This window comes from Geotrypetes seraphini, chromosome 2, assembly GCF_902459505.1.
Source record: "Geotrypetes seraphini chromosome 2, aGeoSer1.1, whole genome shotgun sequence".
Classification (NCBI taxonomy): domain Eukaryota; kingdom Metazoa; phylum Chordata; class Amphibia; order Gymnophiona; family Dermophiidae; genus Geotrypetes; species Geotrypetes seraphini.
The window spans coordinates 514,198,460-514,213,391 of NC_047085.1; the positions used below are offsets into that span (position 1 = coordinate 514,198,460).

The following is a 14,932-nucleotide window of genomic DNA, read 5'->3' on the forward strand; positions in this document are numbered from 1 at the left end:
CTGAAAACCTGACTTTTCTCCAAAACATAAAGCTATCGATTTAAAATGTAAAGCTAGCTATCCTCTTCATAATCCTCTAATTTCATATTATGTCCTTCCCTCATTTATTCAATTTACCTGTAAACCGTGCCAAGCTCTATCTTTAAGGAGATGATGTGGTATACAAACTTAAGTTTAATTTAGTTTAGCCTGCAGTGTGAATGTAGCAGGCTGCCGTCAGCCTCTGTAGCACGTTCCCTCTGTTTCTGCCCCGTCAGAGGAGGTGAAGGACCATGGCAGAGGGAACGTGCTACAGTAGCCGACGTCAGCCTACTACTTTCGCTCAGCAGGCTGCCGTAATGAACTTTCAACTGTGGTAGGCCCAGACGGAAGAACAGAGGTGAGGAATCCAGTCTAAGGGAAGCAGCTCGATGATCCAGTCTGAGGGAAGCAGCAGAGGTGAGGGAAGCAGCAGAGCTAAGGCCCCGCACGTCAGGATAAAATTGTGCCCGTTGTGAGCGCCCCGGCAGGAGGTGGACTGCCTTAGAGACGCTGGATCAGGGAGGGGGGGAGAGAAGAGACAAAAGGACCTTGAGGGGCGGGAAAGCAGCCTTGAACCTAAAGGGAGTGGGAAGATAAGGCAGATCCTGGACTACTAGAGGGGCTAGAGAGGTTGAAACACTCTGAACTGAGGAGAGAGAGATGCCAGGCTCTGTGGAGGGGGAAGACAATGAGAGTGAGAGAAACGAAGACCTGGACCAAAGGTGGGAGGACTCAAAATGTTAGCAGAAGGAAGATAGAGAGGGGGAGAAACCGGAAACAAAGGGGAGGTAGAAGAGAGAGGGCAGATGTTAGACTATGGGAGGTGCAGACAGAGGAAGAACAGAGAGATGCAAGATCAGAACAGAGGAGGGAGAGAGAGGGATGCATGTTGCCAATAGGGGTGGAGGAGAGAGGAAGAAAAGCTGGACTCCTGGAAAGACAGAGAGAGATGTTGGTTGGGGAATGGAATGAGGTCTGGAGGACAGAAGAGGTGCACTCGGTATATACGTATATCAATAAATATGGGGCTCTTTTACTAAGGCGTGCTAGCCGATTTAGCGCACACTAAATGCTAAAGCGTCCATAGAATAAAAGTAGTAAAAGAGGGGGTATATGTTTAGTATTTTTACTGTTGGTAGATCATTTTGACTTGGTCGTTTTATGTTCAAATATATTTTATTGAGCTCAACAGAGAAACAGTAGTAAAAGGAATAAGAATAACAGCGAAGCTCGTGATATCACATAAAACCTGTACAATGAGAAAAAAAAAACCAACATCCTCCCAAAACCAACCCCCCTTCCCCCACCCCGGTCCTCCTTCAGGCTAATTCCAAACATGAGGAAAACTTTTCCTGCAGCCACACGCAGCTTCAATACTCTAGCTACTCGTAGGAAGGAAATTTAGAAATTGCCCACCACATCATCTCTGATATTAAGCAGGAGGTGGCTGGCGTGAAGGGGAAAATCAAGGACGCAGTGAAGGAGATTAAGAGAGAGCTGGAGGACTTCATGGGGAGAGTGGAGGAGACGGAGAAGTGCCTCGGGGAGCAGGAAGCGGTGGTCCAACATCTGAGTGGGGCGTTTGAGGTGGCTCAGAAAGACTGGCAGGACTCCTATAACCGGGTGGAGGACCAGCAAAACAAGTCCCGCCAGAACAATGGCAGAGGCTGCCATTCAATAGAGGTTTCGAGAATTCTACCAGGAACTCTATACACCTGAGGCTCAGGGGTCTGAGGATGCTATTTGGCATTATCTTATGGAGTTGGGATTGCCTTCCTTAACGGAGTCTGAGGCTAGGGGCCAGAATTGTGATATCACGCTAGAGGAGGTCATAGGGGTGATACGTCAGCTTAAACTGGGGAAGTCCCCGGGGTTGGATGGGTTCACGGGCTTATTTTACAAGAAGCTATTGGTGTTGTTGGTGGCTCCGCTCTTGGTACGGATGTTTAATGATCTGCAGGAGGGATCCCAATTGCCTTTTTTCATGCGGATGGCGGGGATCACGATTCTACCTAAACCTGGGAAAGATAGTACTCAGTGTGGGAGCTACTGGCTCATCTCCCTTTTGGGGATTGACACAAAAATTTTGGCCCAGCTGTTGGCTAATAGATTATCAGTTCATATGCCGATGCTCATTCACTCTGATCAGGTGGGGTTCATGGGGGGGGAGACAGGCAGCTGATGGGATCAGGAAGGTCTTGAATCTAGTGTGGCAGACTCGGAGGAGTGCGAACTCTTGGGTGGCGGTAACGGTGGATGCCGAAAAGGCCTTTGATCATGTGGACTGGAAATTTATGGAGGCAGTCCTCGGTCAGATGGGGCTGGGGTCTCGATACATAGCTTGGATTATGTCTTTATATAATACACCCCTGGCCTGTGTTAAAATAAATCGGGTTTACTCATCCCCATTAGAACTTCAGAGGTGGATGAGGCAGAGCTGCCCGCTGTCATCTCTGTTGTTCGCTTTGGTAATAGAACCTCTGGCGCAAAAAATTAGATTGTCCGATAAGATCAGAGGCTTACCGGTCCGGGGCTGTGAGCATAAGTTATCCCTCTTTGCTGATGATATTGTGGAAAGGTTGGAGAGTTCGCTTCAGACCTTTCAGCATCTTATGTCTGAATATGGGGCGTTGTCAGGGTTCAAGGCTAATTTAACTAAAACAGAGCTTCTGAACATATCGGTTCCGGACTCCGAAATCCCAGGGCTTAAACGGGCGGTTCTCTTCAGGTGGGTTAAGGGGCCTATACGATATCTGGGTACCCAGCTAGGGGTTGATTGGCAGTCGTTATTTCAGCTGAATTATGTCCCACTGATGACGGCGGTCAATAGGGATCTCGAACGCTGGGATAAGTTATATGTTTCGTGGCTAGGGCACATGGAGGCAGTTCGGGTGATGATTCTACCTCGGTTTTTGTATTTTGTCCAAGTTTTGCCTATTGAAATCCCTACACTATATTTTCAGCGGTGGAATCAGAGTTTGCTGAATTTCATGTGGGGAGGGCGCAGACCTCGGGTTGCCCGATTTGCTATGTTTAAGTTTAAGGCGAAAGGGGGCTTGGGAATTCCACACTTGGAGCATTACTATCAGGCGGCGCAGTTGCGGGCGGGGGTTGAATGACATGATGTACCTCTGAAGTTGTGGGTGCAGGTGGAACAGGGATTGATGGGAAGTTATTTAGGGGAGCGGGAGTTGGGGTCCCTGATGTGGGTGGATTTGGGGGAAAGGGATTTTGGGGCTATAACTTATCCATTTGCCAGGCAGGTGTTGGGCCTCTCTTGAGATTTGCATCTGATTTTATACCGGGGAGAGAGGGGGGGCTCTTTAAGAGATGGGATAGAAGAGGGCTGCAATACTTTGGCCAATTCCTGGAAGAGGAGTCCATTCGGGCCTTGCCGGTGATGTTCCAGCTGGAATCTGGAGACCTTTTCCTTTATTTGCAAATGAAAAGCTATCTCATGCGGGTGCATCAGGCTGATCCTACTATATACACGAGTTCGGAATTTGAGCGGCTGCTTGGGCTGCCACTGCACAGAGGCTATATATCTAAGTTGTATCACATTATACATAGGGACAGGGGGCACAAACCAACCTATATATTGGCCTGGGAAGCCGATTTGGGTCTAGTCCTGGAGGAGGTCTGGGGCCGGGTAGTGCATAGGATTTATCATGTGGCTCGGGCACCTGTTTTGATGGAAAATGCTTTGAAACTGTTAGTGAGGTGGTATATGACACCTGTTACCTTGAGTAAAATATCTTCCACCTCTAGTGATCTTTGCTGGAGGGGGTGTGGGCAACGGGGTACATTTCCTCTGCATCCAGCAGCAGTAGGAGGCTATTGAACTCTATGAAGGGAGCAAGACTGAAACAACCGGTACTGGAGCCAACAAGGGAGCAGGCAATACTGGACCTGTTAATTACCAATGGCGAAAGTGTCACAGAGTTCTCAGTGGGCGAAACGTTGGCCTCCAGTGACCACAACATGGTATGGTTTAATCTCAAAAAGGGGTTCGCCAAATCTAACACATTGACCAAGGTCCTAAGCTTCAAGGACGCCAACTTCGAGGGCATGGGGGAATTCATCCATCAAGCGCTACAAAACCAAGCAGTAACAGATGACGTAGAAGAAATGTAATAAGTAAACGGCGAAGGAACAATAGGCCACATTGGTTCTCTGCGGAGATCTCGGTCCTCATAAAAGAGAAGAAAAGAGCGCTCATTTCTTACAAACAATCAGGGAATCAGGACTCAAGAGAAGACTACCTGGCCAAGGCAAGAGCCGTCAAAACAGCAGTTAGAGAGGCCAAATTCCGAAACGAGGAGACGTTAGCGAGAACATCAAGAAGGGCGATAAATCCTTCTTCAGGTATATTAGCGACAGAAACAGAAACACAGGCGGGATAGTATGCCTTAGGAAACCAGACGGGAACTATGTAGAAGCGGACTCGGAAAAGGCTAAACTTTTAAACGAATACTTCTGTTCGGTCTTCACCCGCGAGGAGCAGGGATCCGGCCCTCAGCTACAGACAAGGGATAGCTCAGTAGACCTGTTTAGTAGCTTCGAGTTTACGCCTGGCAGTGTCTACTGTGAGCTGTCTAAACTCAAGGTTAACAAAGCGATGGGGCCAGACAACCTACACCCCAGGGTGCTCAGGGAGTTAAGGGATGTCTTGGCGGAACCACTATCCGCGCTCTTCAATCTCTCCCTTAATACGGGTATAGTCCCGTTGGACTGGAAAACGGCTAACGTCATTCCACTCCACAAAAAAGGTTGCAGAATGGAGGCTGCAAACTATAGACCGGTGAGTCTCACATCAATAGTGAGCAAGCTGATGGAAACTCTAATCAAATGTCAATTGGATACGATCCTGAATGAGGAGAATCTACGGGATCCCCGTCAACATGGATTTACTATGGGGAGATCCTGCCAATCCAACCTGATCAGCTTCTTTGACTGGGTGACGAGGAAGCTGGATGTTGGGGAGCCCCTGGACATCGTATACTTAAGACTTCAGCAAAGCTTTCGATAGCGTACCACACCGCAGGCTGTTGAGCAAAATGAGTTCTATAGGATTGGGTGATACTTTGACAAAATGGGTTGAGAACTGGCTTGGAGGTAGGCTTCAGCGGGTGGTGGTGAACGGCACCCCCTCTGAAATGACGGAGGTTATCAGTGGAGTGCCGTAGGACTCGGTCTTGGGCCCGATCCTGTTCAATATCTTTATAAGAGACTTGGCTGAAGGGCTTTGAGGTAAAATAACGTTATTCGCAGATGATGCCAAACTATGCAATGTAGTAGAAAGGAGTGCAACGGTCAAAAACTCAATGTCCGACAATATGACGCATGACCTACTCCTACTGGAGCGCTGGTCTAGGAACTGGCAACTAGGTTTCAATGCCAAAAAATGCAAAGTCATGCACCTTGGCAGCCAAAATCCATGCAAAAGTTACACCCTTAATGGCGAGATCCTAGCAAGGACTGTAGCAGAACGGGACTTAGGGTGATCATCAGTGAAGACATGAAGACTGCCAATCAAGTGGAGCAGGCTTCATCTAAGGCTAGACAAATCATAGGGTGTATACGTAGGGGTTTCGTCAATCATAAGCCTGAAGTCATAATGCCATTGTATAGATCCATGGTGAGACCCAATCTGGAATACTGTGTACAATTCTGGAGGCCTCATTACCGCAAAGATGTGCTGAGACTGGAGTCGGTCCAGCGAATGGCCACCCGGATGGTCTCAGGACTCAAGGACCTCCCGTGTGAGGAACGGCTGGATAAGTTGCGGCTATACTCACTCGAGGAACGCAGAGAGAGGGGAGACATGATCGAGACGTTCAAATATCTCACGGGCCGTATCAATGTGGAAGAAGATATCTTCTTTTTCAAAGGTCCCACGGCTACAAGAGGGCATCCGTGGAAAATGAGGGGAGGGAAGCTGCACGGTGACACCAGAAAGTACTTTTTCACCGAGAGAGTGGTAGATCGCTGGAATAGTCTTCCACTTCAGGTGATTGAGGCCAGCAGCATACTTGATTTTAAGACAAAATGGGATCGTCACGTGGGTTCTCTTCACAGAGAAAGGTAGGGGAGGGTCATTAAGGTGGGCAGACTGGATGGGCCGTGGCCCTTATCTGCCGTCTATTTCTATGTTTCTACTCTTCCATATGTGATGGGGCTGCTCAGAGATTCAGACTTTCTGGGGACTCTTCTTCAGGTACCACTAGAGGTGAGGGCAGATGTAGTGCTCCTGGGGATGCCTATGGGAGGGCTATATGATACACAGGACAAATTGGCTCAGTTAGCCTTTACTGTGGCACGGTTGACTGTGGCTCGCTATTGGAAGAGTGCGTCTGGGCCCTCCTTGTACCTTATGTGGGACAAATTGGGCTGGGTATGTGACAGATAGCGGCTCTTGGCCTTGTTGGCAAGGTCATGGCAACAATATGTGGATATTTGGGGTAGATTTTTGGCAGTGGAGGGTTTGGAATTGGGGACGGGTGCTGGGGTGTTGTGGAAGGCTTGGGAGGAGGTCACACTGGTGTTGTCTCTTGTTTAGTCTTCTTGGGTTGCTCTACGTGCTGTCTCGTTCTACTTGCTGTATTGAGGGTGCTTATCTCTGTGTGGTGTATTGTTGGGGACATAGATTCTAGGGGTTATGTCATTTTCTCTTGTTTACCAGCTGTTGTGGGAGGGGGATGGTGGGGGTTGGGTAGTTCTTTAAACTGGGGAAGGGTGAGAGTGGGTGCAATGCTATGTATATGAATGTATTGTGTGTGTTCTTTTGGAGGGTCCTGCTCAGGCCTCTGTTGGCCAGCCTCAGGTTGGAGATGGGCAGGATCGACAGGGAGCCAAACGTTGTAGTATAGTTTGACTAAGGTCTTTCTCTCTCTAAGGGAGATTTAACTGATTTGGACTTGGAAGAGGTGCTAGTGGGGGAAGTGGATGATCCCACAGTGCTGCGCCTATGTCAGAGGGAGGAGTTGTCTTCTTTAGGTTCAAACAATTTTTATTGATGCCAACAAATGAGTAAGCAAAACAATGGCACACAAAGGGTGCACAGCACAAACAAAGATGCATCATATACAACACTATATCAAGCAGTAACAGGAACAGAGTAACAGCAACAAATTCCCCCACCACTCTACTCATGGCAAGGGAGGCCAGTCGACAGAATGGCACTCCGAGGCCCTGGACTCTGATGAACCCCGAAAGCCACTCCATCTACCTCCACCCACTCATCCCCAAAGAACATACCTATGGAAAAAAAACAGAACCATTCTCGTGTTTTCTTAAATGTGATTGCTGACTAAAGTTTTTCCCACATTCTGAACGGTTTCTCTCCAGTGTGAATCCTTTCGTGACTTTTTAAAGCTGACAGATGACTAAAGCTTTTTCCAGATTCTGAACAGATATATGATTTCTCTCCAGTATGAATCCTCTCTTGCTGACTAAAGCTTTTCCCACATTCTGAACAGGTATATGGTTTCTCTCCAGTATGACTTCTTTCGTGTTTTCTTAAATCTGATTGCTGACTAAAGTTTTTCCCACATTCTGAACAGGTATACAGTTTCTCTCTAATTTGAATCCTCTTGTGTTTTCTTAAATTTGATTTCTTATGAAACTTTTTCCCACATTCCGAACAGGTATATGGTTTCTCTTCAGTATGAATCCTCTTGTATTTTCTTAAATCCGATTGTTGACTAAAGCTTTTCCCACATTCTGAACAGATATATGGTTTCTCTCCAGTATGAATCCTCTTGTGCATTTTTAAAGTTGACTGACGACTAAAGCTTTTTCCACATTCTGAACAGGTATAAGGTTTCTCGGCAGTATGAATCCTCTTGTGCATTTTTAAAGTTGACTGATGACTAAAGCTTTTCCCACATTCTGGACAGGTATACAGTTTCTTTCCGGTATGAATCCGCTCATGTTTTCTTAAATTTGATTGCTGATTAAAGCTTTTTCCAGACTCTGAACGGGTATATGGTTTCTCTCCAGTATACATCCTCTTGTGCATTTTTAAAAATGAGGAATGACTATATCTTTTTCCACATTCTGGACAGGTATACAGTCTCTTTCCGGTATGAATCCTCTCATGGCTTCTTAAATTTGATTGGCAATTAAAACTTTTGCTACATTCTGGACATGTAAATTGCATCTCACTCTCATGGATCCTCTGAAGATAGTTTAATCCTGTTTGATGATTAAAAAAAAAAAAGTTTTATCATAATATAAAGATGTAGAATGTTTCTTTCCCATTTGGATTATTTTGTGCATTCTTACATATAATATAAAATCTTTGATAAAGCTTTTCTTAAGTGTAATTAATTTTATTCCTGCTTGTATTAACCTTTTTTAATTTAAAAAAGCAATACAATAAACAATACAGATAAACATAGAAACAGGAGTAAAAACTAATATTGTACAGCAGTTCTTCAGTACAAGACACAATTATTTCAAACCAGAGGACTATCAGCCCCTCCCCCCCCCGACCGTAGACAAGGTAAGCATGAAAAAAATCTTAGCATGACTCAGAAGAACGTTCCATCCATTTTAGGTAAGGGTCCCAAACTTCCTAAGGAAGAGTGATGTCAACTTAAGACATGCAAAAAATAAAATGCAGTTTACAGAGGAATTGTCGCCTAATCGGGGGATGAATCTGGCCCTAAATATATGAAAAGCAAGCTTAGGAAATTTAAGTGACATATGTAAGAGAGCAGAAGACATATGAGGAGAGACTGGAAGCCCTGAATATGTATACCCTAGAGGAAAGGAGAGACAGGGGAGATATGATTCAGACGTTCAAATACTTGAAGGGTATTAACGTAGAACAAAATCTTTTTCAGAGAAAGGAAAATGGTAAAACCAGAGGACATAATTTGAGGTTGAGGGGTGGTAGGAAATTCTATTTTACGGAGAGGGTGGTGGATGCCTGGAATGCGCTCCCGAGAGAGGTGGTGGAGAGTAAAACTGTGACTGAGTTCAAAGAAGCGTGGGATGAACACAAAGGATCTAGAATCAGAAAATAAGATTAAATATTGAAATAAGGCCAGTACTGGGCTGACTTGCACGGTCTGTGTCTGTATATGGCCCTTTGGTGGAAGATGGGCTGGGGAGGGCTTCAATGGCTGGGAGGGTGTAGATGGGCTAGAGTAAATCTTAACAGAGATTTCGGCAGTTGGAACCAAAGCACAGTACAGGGTAAAGCTTTGAATTATTGCCCAGATATAGCTAAGAAGAAAAAATTAAAAAATTTAAATTGAATCAGGTTACTATGTTACTCCCCGGAGACTATGCAAAATTTCAGAAAGTAGTTCAAAAACCATATCCCAGAAGGGGATGAGACTCTGCTTGTATTAACCCTTTCATTGGCAGATGGTGAAAAGATGTTTTTAAGTACCTTTGATGTTGAACAAGAGCAACAAAGCCAAATAAAGAGTTAATTGTGGAATTGTTTGGGGTAAATATTCAGCCGAGGGCAGTGAGCTTTTTCTATAAAGCTGATAACTTAGAACTATATTAGTTCCAGAGAGTCAATACTGAGCCATATCCGGGCGACACCTGGAAGTTGTGTGGATACAGCTGGAATTCAGTGCAGTGTCCACATAGCTAACTGGTCACAGGACTGGTTAAGTGGTCACAGGACTGGTTAAGTGGTGTTACTTTCCCAGTTAGCTATGTGGGTAGCGCTACTGTATATCATCATAATTTCAGGGTCTGACCCGACTCCACCACTGCCTGGATCGTGCTGGGATGGTCAGCGCTGCTACTGCTGCTTGTATGATGGACCGTTTACTTGTGACTGCTGCTCTGCTCCTGTTTTTCAGTCTTGAATGTTGCCGAATAAACTTTCCCGAGTGTGGGTGACTTGACCTAAACATGTCATCTACTCGCTAAAGAGTGATGATCAAACTAAATCGGGTCTTGCTCCTTGGGGTGAACTCTTGGGAGGGATTGGGGCTTTTCCTGTGTTGCTGGCTGTTGTTTTCCTTGTGCTCCTCTACAACACACAATCTCAGACCATGACTTCTATCATCTGTGGTCTTCTAAGCGGACCTTATTAAAGATCTAATAAGAGCACCAGCATTTAGATTTCTTATGCCTCACGGAGACTTGGCTGCCTTTGGGAGAGGAGGTGCTTTTACTACAATGCTTCCTCTCAAGAGAGGGATTGGCATCTGAATGGCATAAGGTCTCCCAAACCACTGCAGATATGATCACTAGATTCCCGTCTCTTATTATTCTAGGTGACTTTAATGTTCATGTGGACATAGCATCACATCCGAAGACCTCCAACTTCCTCACATTCTTGTCTGACTTAAATTTACAACAATTCACGCCTTTTTCAACTCATCAGGTGGGTCACACCTTAGATTCAGTGATCTCCCATAGATGATCAAATTTTCACCGATCCTTAAGAACGCTGCTCTAGAGATATCTACTAGTAATTAACTCACAGATGAACAAATTTTGGATTAGGGAAAATTAAATCATCTATGGGTTAATTACTAGTAGATTTCTCCAGAGCAGTGCTCTTAAGGATCGTTGAAAATTTGATCATCTATGAGTTAATTGCTAGTAGATTTCCCCAGAGCAGCACTCTTACAGATCGGTTTGAGGGATGTCATAGAGGGTGCTGGCTGTCAGCCTCCATTGGTTACTTGAACTGTTTTGAGGTCTCTTTGTACTCAGCAGTATGTGATGAGGTCCTTCCCTAGGGTCTACTCAGTGGACCTGGGGGAGAGCTTCTTTACCTTGTTTTGTTTGTATCCCTCTTAACTGTTGTGTGAGGTTGTGTGGCTGTTGGGGATAAGGATTGCCTGGGGAGGTGGGGTTTCTGGGTTGAATGTATGGAAAAATTATGTTCTTACCTGTTAATTTTCTTTCCCTTAGACGCAGCAGATGAATCCAGAGACCAATGGGATAGCCCACATCTACCAGCAGGCGGAGATAGAGAAACTGATTAACAGGTGGTCCTATTGGCTGGCACTCCTCCTGTATCTCCAGTATAGCTCCTTTCCTAAGCATCCGTAACCATATATAGGCATAGCATGTAAAAAACTTCTTTCCCATAACAAATCTCAAAATGCAATAATACAGAAAACAACCTGCCATAATAACAAACTGCGAAAGTTGCAAAAGAAAAAACCGAGAGACAATATCCAGAAAGGGTGGGGCTCTGGATTCATCTGTTGCGTCTAAGGGAAAGAAAATTAACAGGTAAGATATAATTTTTCCTTCCCTAGCAACAGCAGCAGATGAATCCAGAGACCAATGGGATGTAGCAAAGCAATCCTCAATCTGGGTGGGAAGCAAACGCCGCCTCCGCAACAACCGAAGCACAAAACGCCCCTACCGCATGCGCCCCCACATCCAAGCAGAAATGCGGAGAGAAAGCACTCTCGGAAGACCAATTAGCCGCAAGACAAATCTCCTCCAAGGAAAAAACCTGTGGGCCGAGCCCAAGAAGTAGCCATTGCTCCGGCGGAATGGTCATGAAGTTCTTTCGCCAACCGCTTCCCTGCCAGCAAGCAAGCATAAAGAATGTCCTCCTGGACCCATCGAGCGATGGAAGCTTTGGACGCCACCATACATTTGAGGCGTTCCTTGAAGAATACAAAAAGGAGATATAAACAACTAAAAGTCGTTAGAAATCGAGCTCACGGAGAACACTACATACGTACCAAAAAATGCAGTGGATAAAAGCACTGCACCCAATTTCTACTCCCAGGAAGAAGGAAGGAAAAGCGAGCATGACATAAAAGAAAGGATGACACCCCCTAGAAAGAAATAGTGGTATCATCCAAACTGATACCCCATATTTCGGAAATCAGAAATAGGAATCCCCGCTGAACAAGGCCTGCAACATAGAAAACTGCAGAGCTGAAGCCATGGCCACAAGAAACCCCAAGTTCAACGGCACAGCCCTTTAGAGTCCCAAAAGACAAGGATGAAATGAAGCCTTCGGTAAACTGAGAAGAAGGACGTGAAGATTGTACTCCAAACGGGGCTTTCTAAGAGGTGCACGAATATACCGCACTCTGTTTAGGAACTAAACTACATGAAGCTGAGAAGTAAGCGAAGAGCAATATACCTAGCCCTTGTAACAAGCCAAGAACGCTAAGCCCTTGGCAATACACTTGTGCCAAAAAGGAACTCTGGAGTGGTTCAAACATTAAGAAGCACCCAAGAAAGGAAAAACCTCCAAAAGGAAGCAGAAGCCACAGGAGAAGACGTCCGTAGCACCTGGATAGGAGAAGAAACAACCTGCTTCGCATAACCCTTACCCGTCAGCCAAGACTTTTCAAAAAAACTAGGTCGTAATACTAAAGTAGTACAAATATAAATGTTGATCGGACCCTAGGCGAGCAAAGCCGGAGATACCAGGAAACTTCTTAGTCCGGCTGTCGAAAGACTCATCAAATCCGCATAGTAAGGATGGCGTCGCCAATCCACAGATGTTACAAATACTGTGCCCGGAAAGCGAGCTCGAGATGGCAAATCCAAGCCATCATCAGCCAGCGGAAAACACTGAAAAAGAGAAGGCAGAGGCGAGAAAGGAGCCACGCAGCTACACCCACTAACTCCCACTCCCTGGGCCCGCCGAAGAAGCTAGGAAGCTCAGAATTGAGAGACGAGGCCATGAGATCTAGGTCCAGGAGATCTCACATCCATAAAAAGAGCTACAACACCTGAGCCACAAATCTCAATATCCAGGATGCAGAAGATTACACTATTATTAACATGCACACTTTCCAGAGTGTACACAGCGCTGTACACTGTAACATACAAGAAATCGGCCATGCTCAGATTCCGCAGAGAGAAAGTCTATCCAAACTCTTATCCTGATCCATAAAAGGATCTGCCAACAGAAGACGAAGATGAGAGTCCACCCACTGAAGCAGAACAACTTCACCTGCCAACTGAGTATAACACCTACTGCCCAAGCTGTAGAGAAATACCCCCATCCTAATACTGACCAAAAGGACCCTCAGCGGCATTCCGGAAGAATGATCTGAAGCTCCAGAAAAGTAGCCTGAGCCTGTTCAAGAGTAGAAAAATGAACAAGTACTGAGTTGCCTCTGAAGACCAGACTCCTGGAGCTGAGGATGGAAGCCACCGAGCCCCCCTACCCGACAGCCCGGGATGGTCGGTGATCATGAGCTAGTCCAGCAAAGACCGAGGCATGCCTTGAAAAGAGAAATTGCGCTGAGCCACCAAATCATACAGAGCGATGCAGGAGGAGCATACCAAATAATTGGAGCCCTGAGATACCGGGAACCACCGGAACAAAAGCGACTCCTGTAGCATAAGAAGGGGAAAACAAGCTGAAGTTCCCAGTGGAGTCAGCAATATGGATCCTAGAAACTGTACAGAATCCCATACCCTTGGTCATGGTAAGCGAAGAAGAATGCCAATCTGAGACCAAGACCCCACGCCCAAGTCTCCGGAAAGAAATACATGTCTCTCCTATATGAATAAAAACATCACCCTGATATATCTATAAATAGTACAGGAAAAAAGAGCGCTGTGCAAATTCGAAGATGCACGTGTAAAGAACTGAGGAAAAGATATCACCATTTTCGTGTCAGTCAAATGGCCCGACTGGAAGTCGTCCGAATCAAGCAGGCAGTCAAGAAGAAATTAGAGGAATCGCCTGGTAGCACCAAAATGGTACCACTGCCCACATCACCTAAAACGTTCGTGAAGCCTTGGGTAGACGAAATGGCATGTGCCAAAACCGAAAGCGCTGCTCCAAGAGAGGCAGGCAAACCTAGTGCCAATTCGGAGTCCATAGAGAAAATGTAAATATACTCCCAGGTTGTCTGTGTAACCCCAAGAAACTAATTCAGCAGAATGGGATCCAGCCTGCCCAATGCCCCCGTCTCGGACACCATGCAGTAAGTGGAACAACGTCCCTTAGTTCCCGAAGAACTATAAGAACTGTCCTGAGGACCAGTAACACTGAAAAGGGAAACACAAAACATAGAGACTCCAAGAACGAACTGGAAACCTGAGGAGGATGCAAAGATGCAAGCATCCTGAAAAATCTTCACTGCCCCCTGACCTGACATTATAGCGTCTTCTCCCTCATGAGAAAGCCTGAAGAGTCATTGGAAGAAGTCAAGAATCCCCTTAGAATGAAGTGCAGGCCAGGGAATGGAAGGATGAGAACTGTAGGATATGCAAGAAGATTCTCCTAGGAAAAATCAAGTTTCACAATGTAAAGAGGAATATACTGGAACCATGAAAACAGTACTAACCTCATGCAACATGAGCGAAATACGTATGTCCTTTAAAGTGAATACGTACTAGACTCAATCAAGATGTTGCATCTACCGCCCTGTGGAAAACAACAGCATCCTTACAGGTATCAGACAAAGCTCACATCGCTAATGAGAGCTTCAGGGATGAGGCTAACAGCCACATAGTGCGTGATCCTCCATGGGTTTGATAGAATAGCTAACTGGCTCCTGGTTAAAAGGAGCTGTACAGCCCTTCCTGTCTGGTCGGGGGGCCCGTCTAGCATGTGCCATGAGAAAATGGCGACAGGAAAAACCAGCGCGATAAGCATGGAAATCTGAAGTCCAGGCCCCCTCAGAAATAGAGAAAGAGAGTCCCGGCCGCAGGAAGATGCGCAGTATCATTATGCCCATAGAGAGAGCCCGAACTTGGAAACTGTTTGTACTACCTTTAGGCATATATATCCTGTGCCACTACTAGACACATGCAGCTCAGCACAAAGGCCCAAATAAGGACAGTTACCAACAGACAAAGGCTCAATCTGCAGGGACCCCAAGAGAGACAATGAGATACCTGTGTGAAATACAGGGCACTATCTTACTGCTGATCTCACCGTGCCGTTAGTTGCCATATGTTGCCCCAGTCCGGAGACAAACCGAGAATG

At 45.9% G+C, this 14,932-nt stretch overlaps 1 protein-coding gene and 1 pseudogene across 1 annotated transcript in view; both read right to left on the reverse strand.

Annotated features, from left to right (window-relative positions):
- Nucleotides 1–14,932, reverse strand: part of LOC117355249 (zinc finger protein 420-like) — an 818,521-nt gene that overhangs the window by 462,608 nt on the left and 340,981 nt on the right. The window lies entirely within an intron of this gene.
- LOC117355288 overlaps nt 6,940–14,932 on the reverse strand; it is a 102,705-nt pseudogene continuing 94,712 nt past the window's right edge.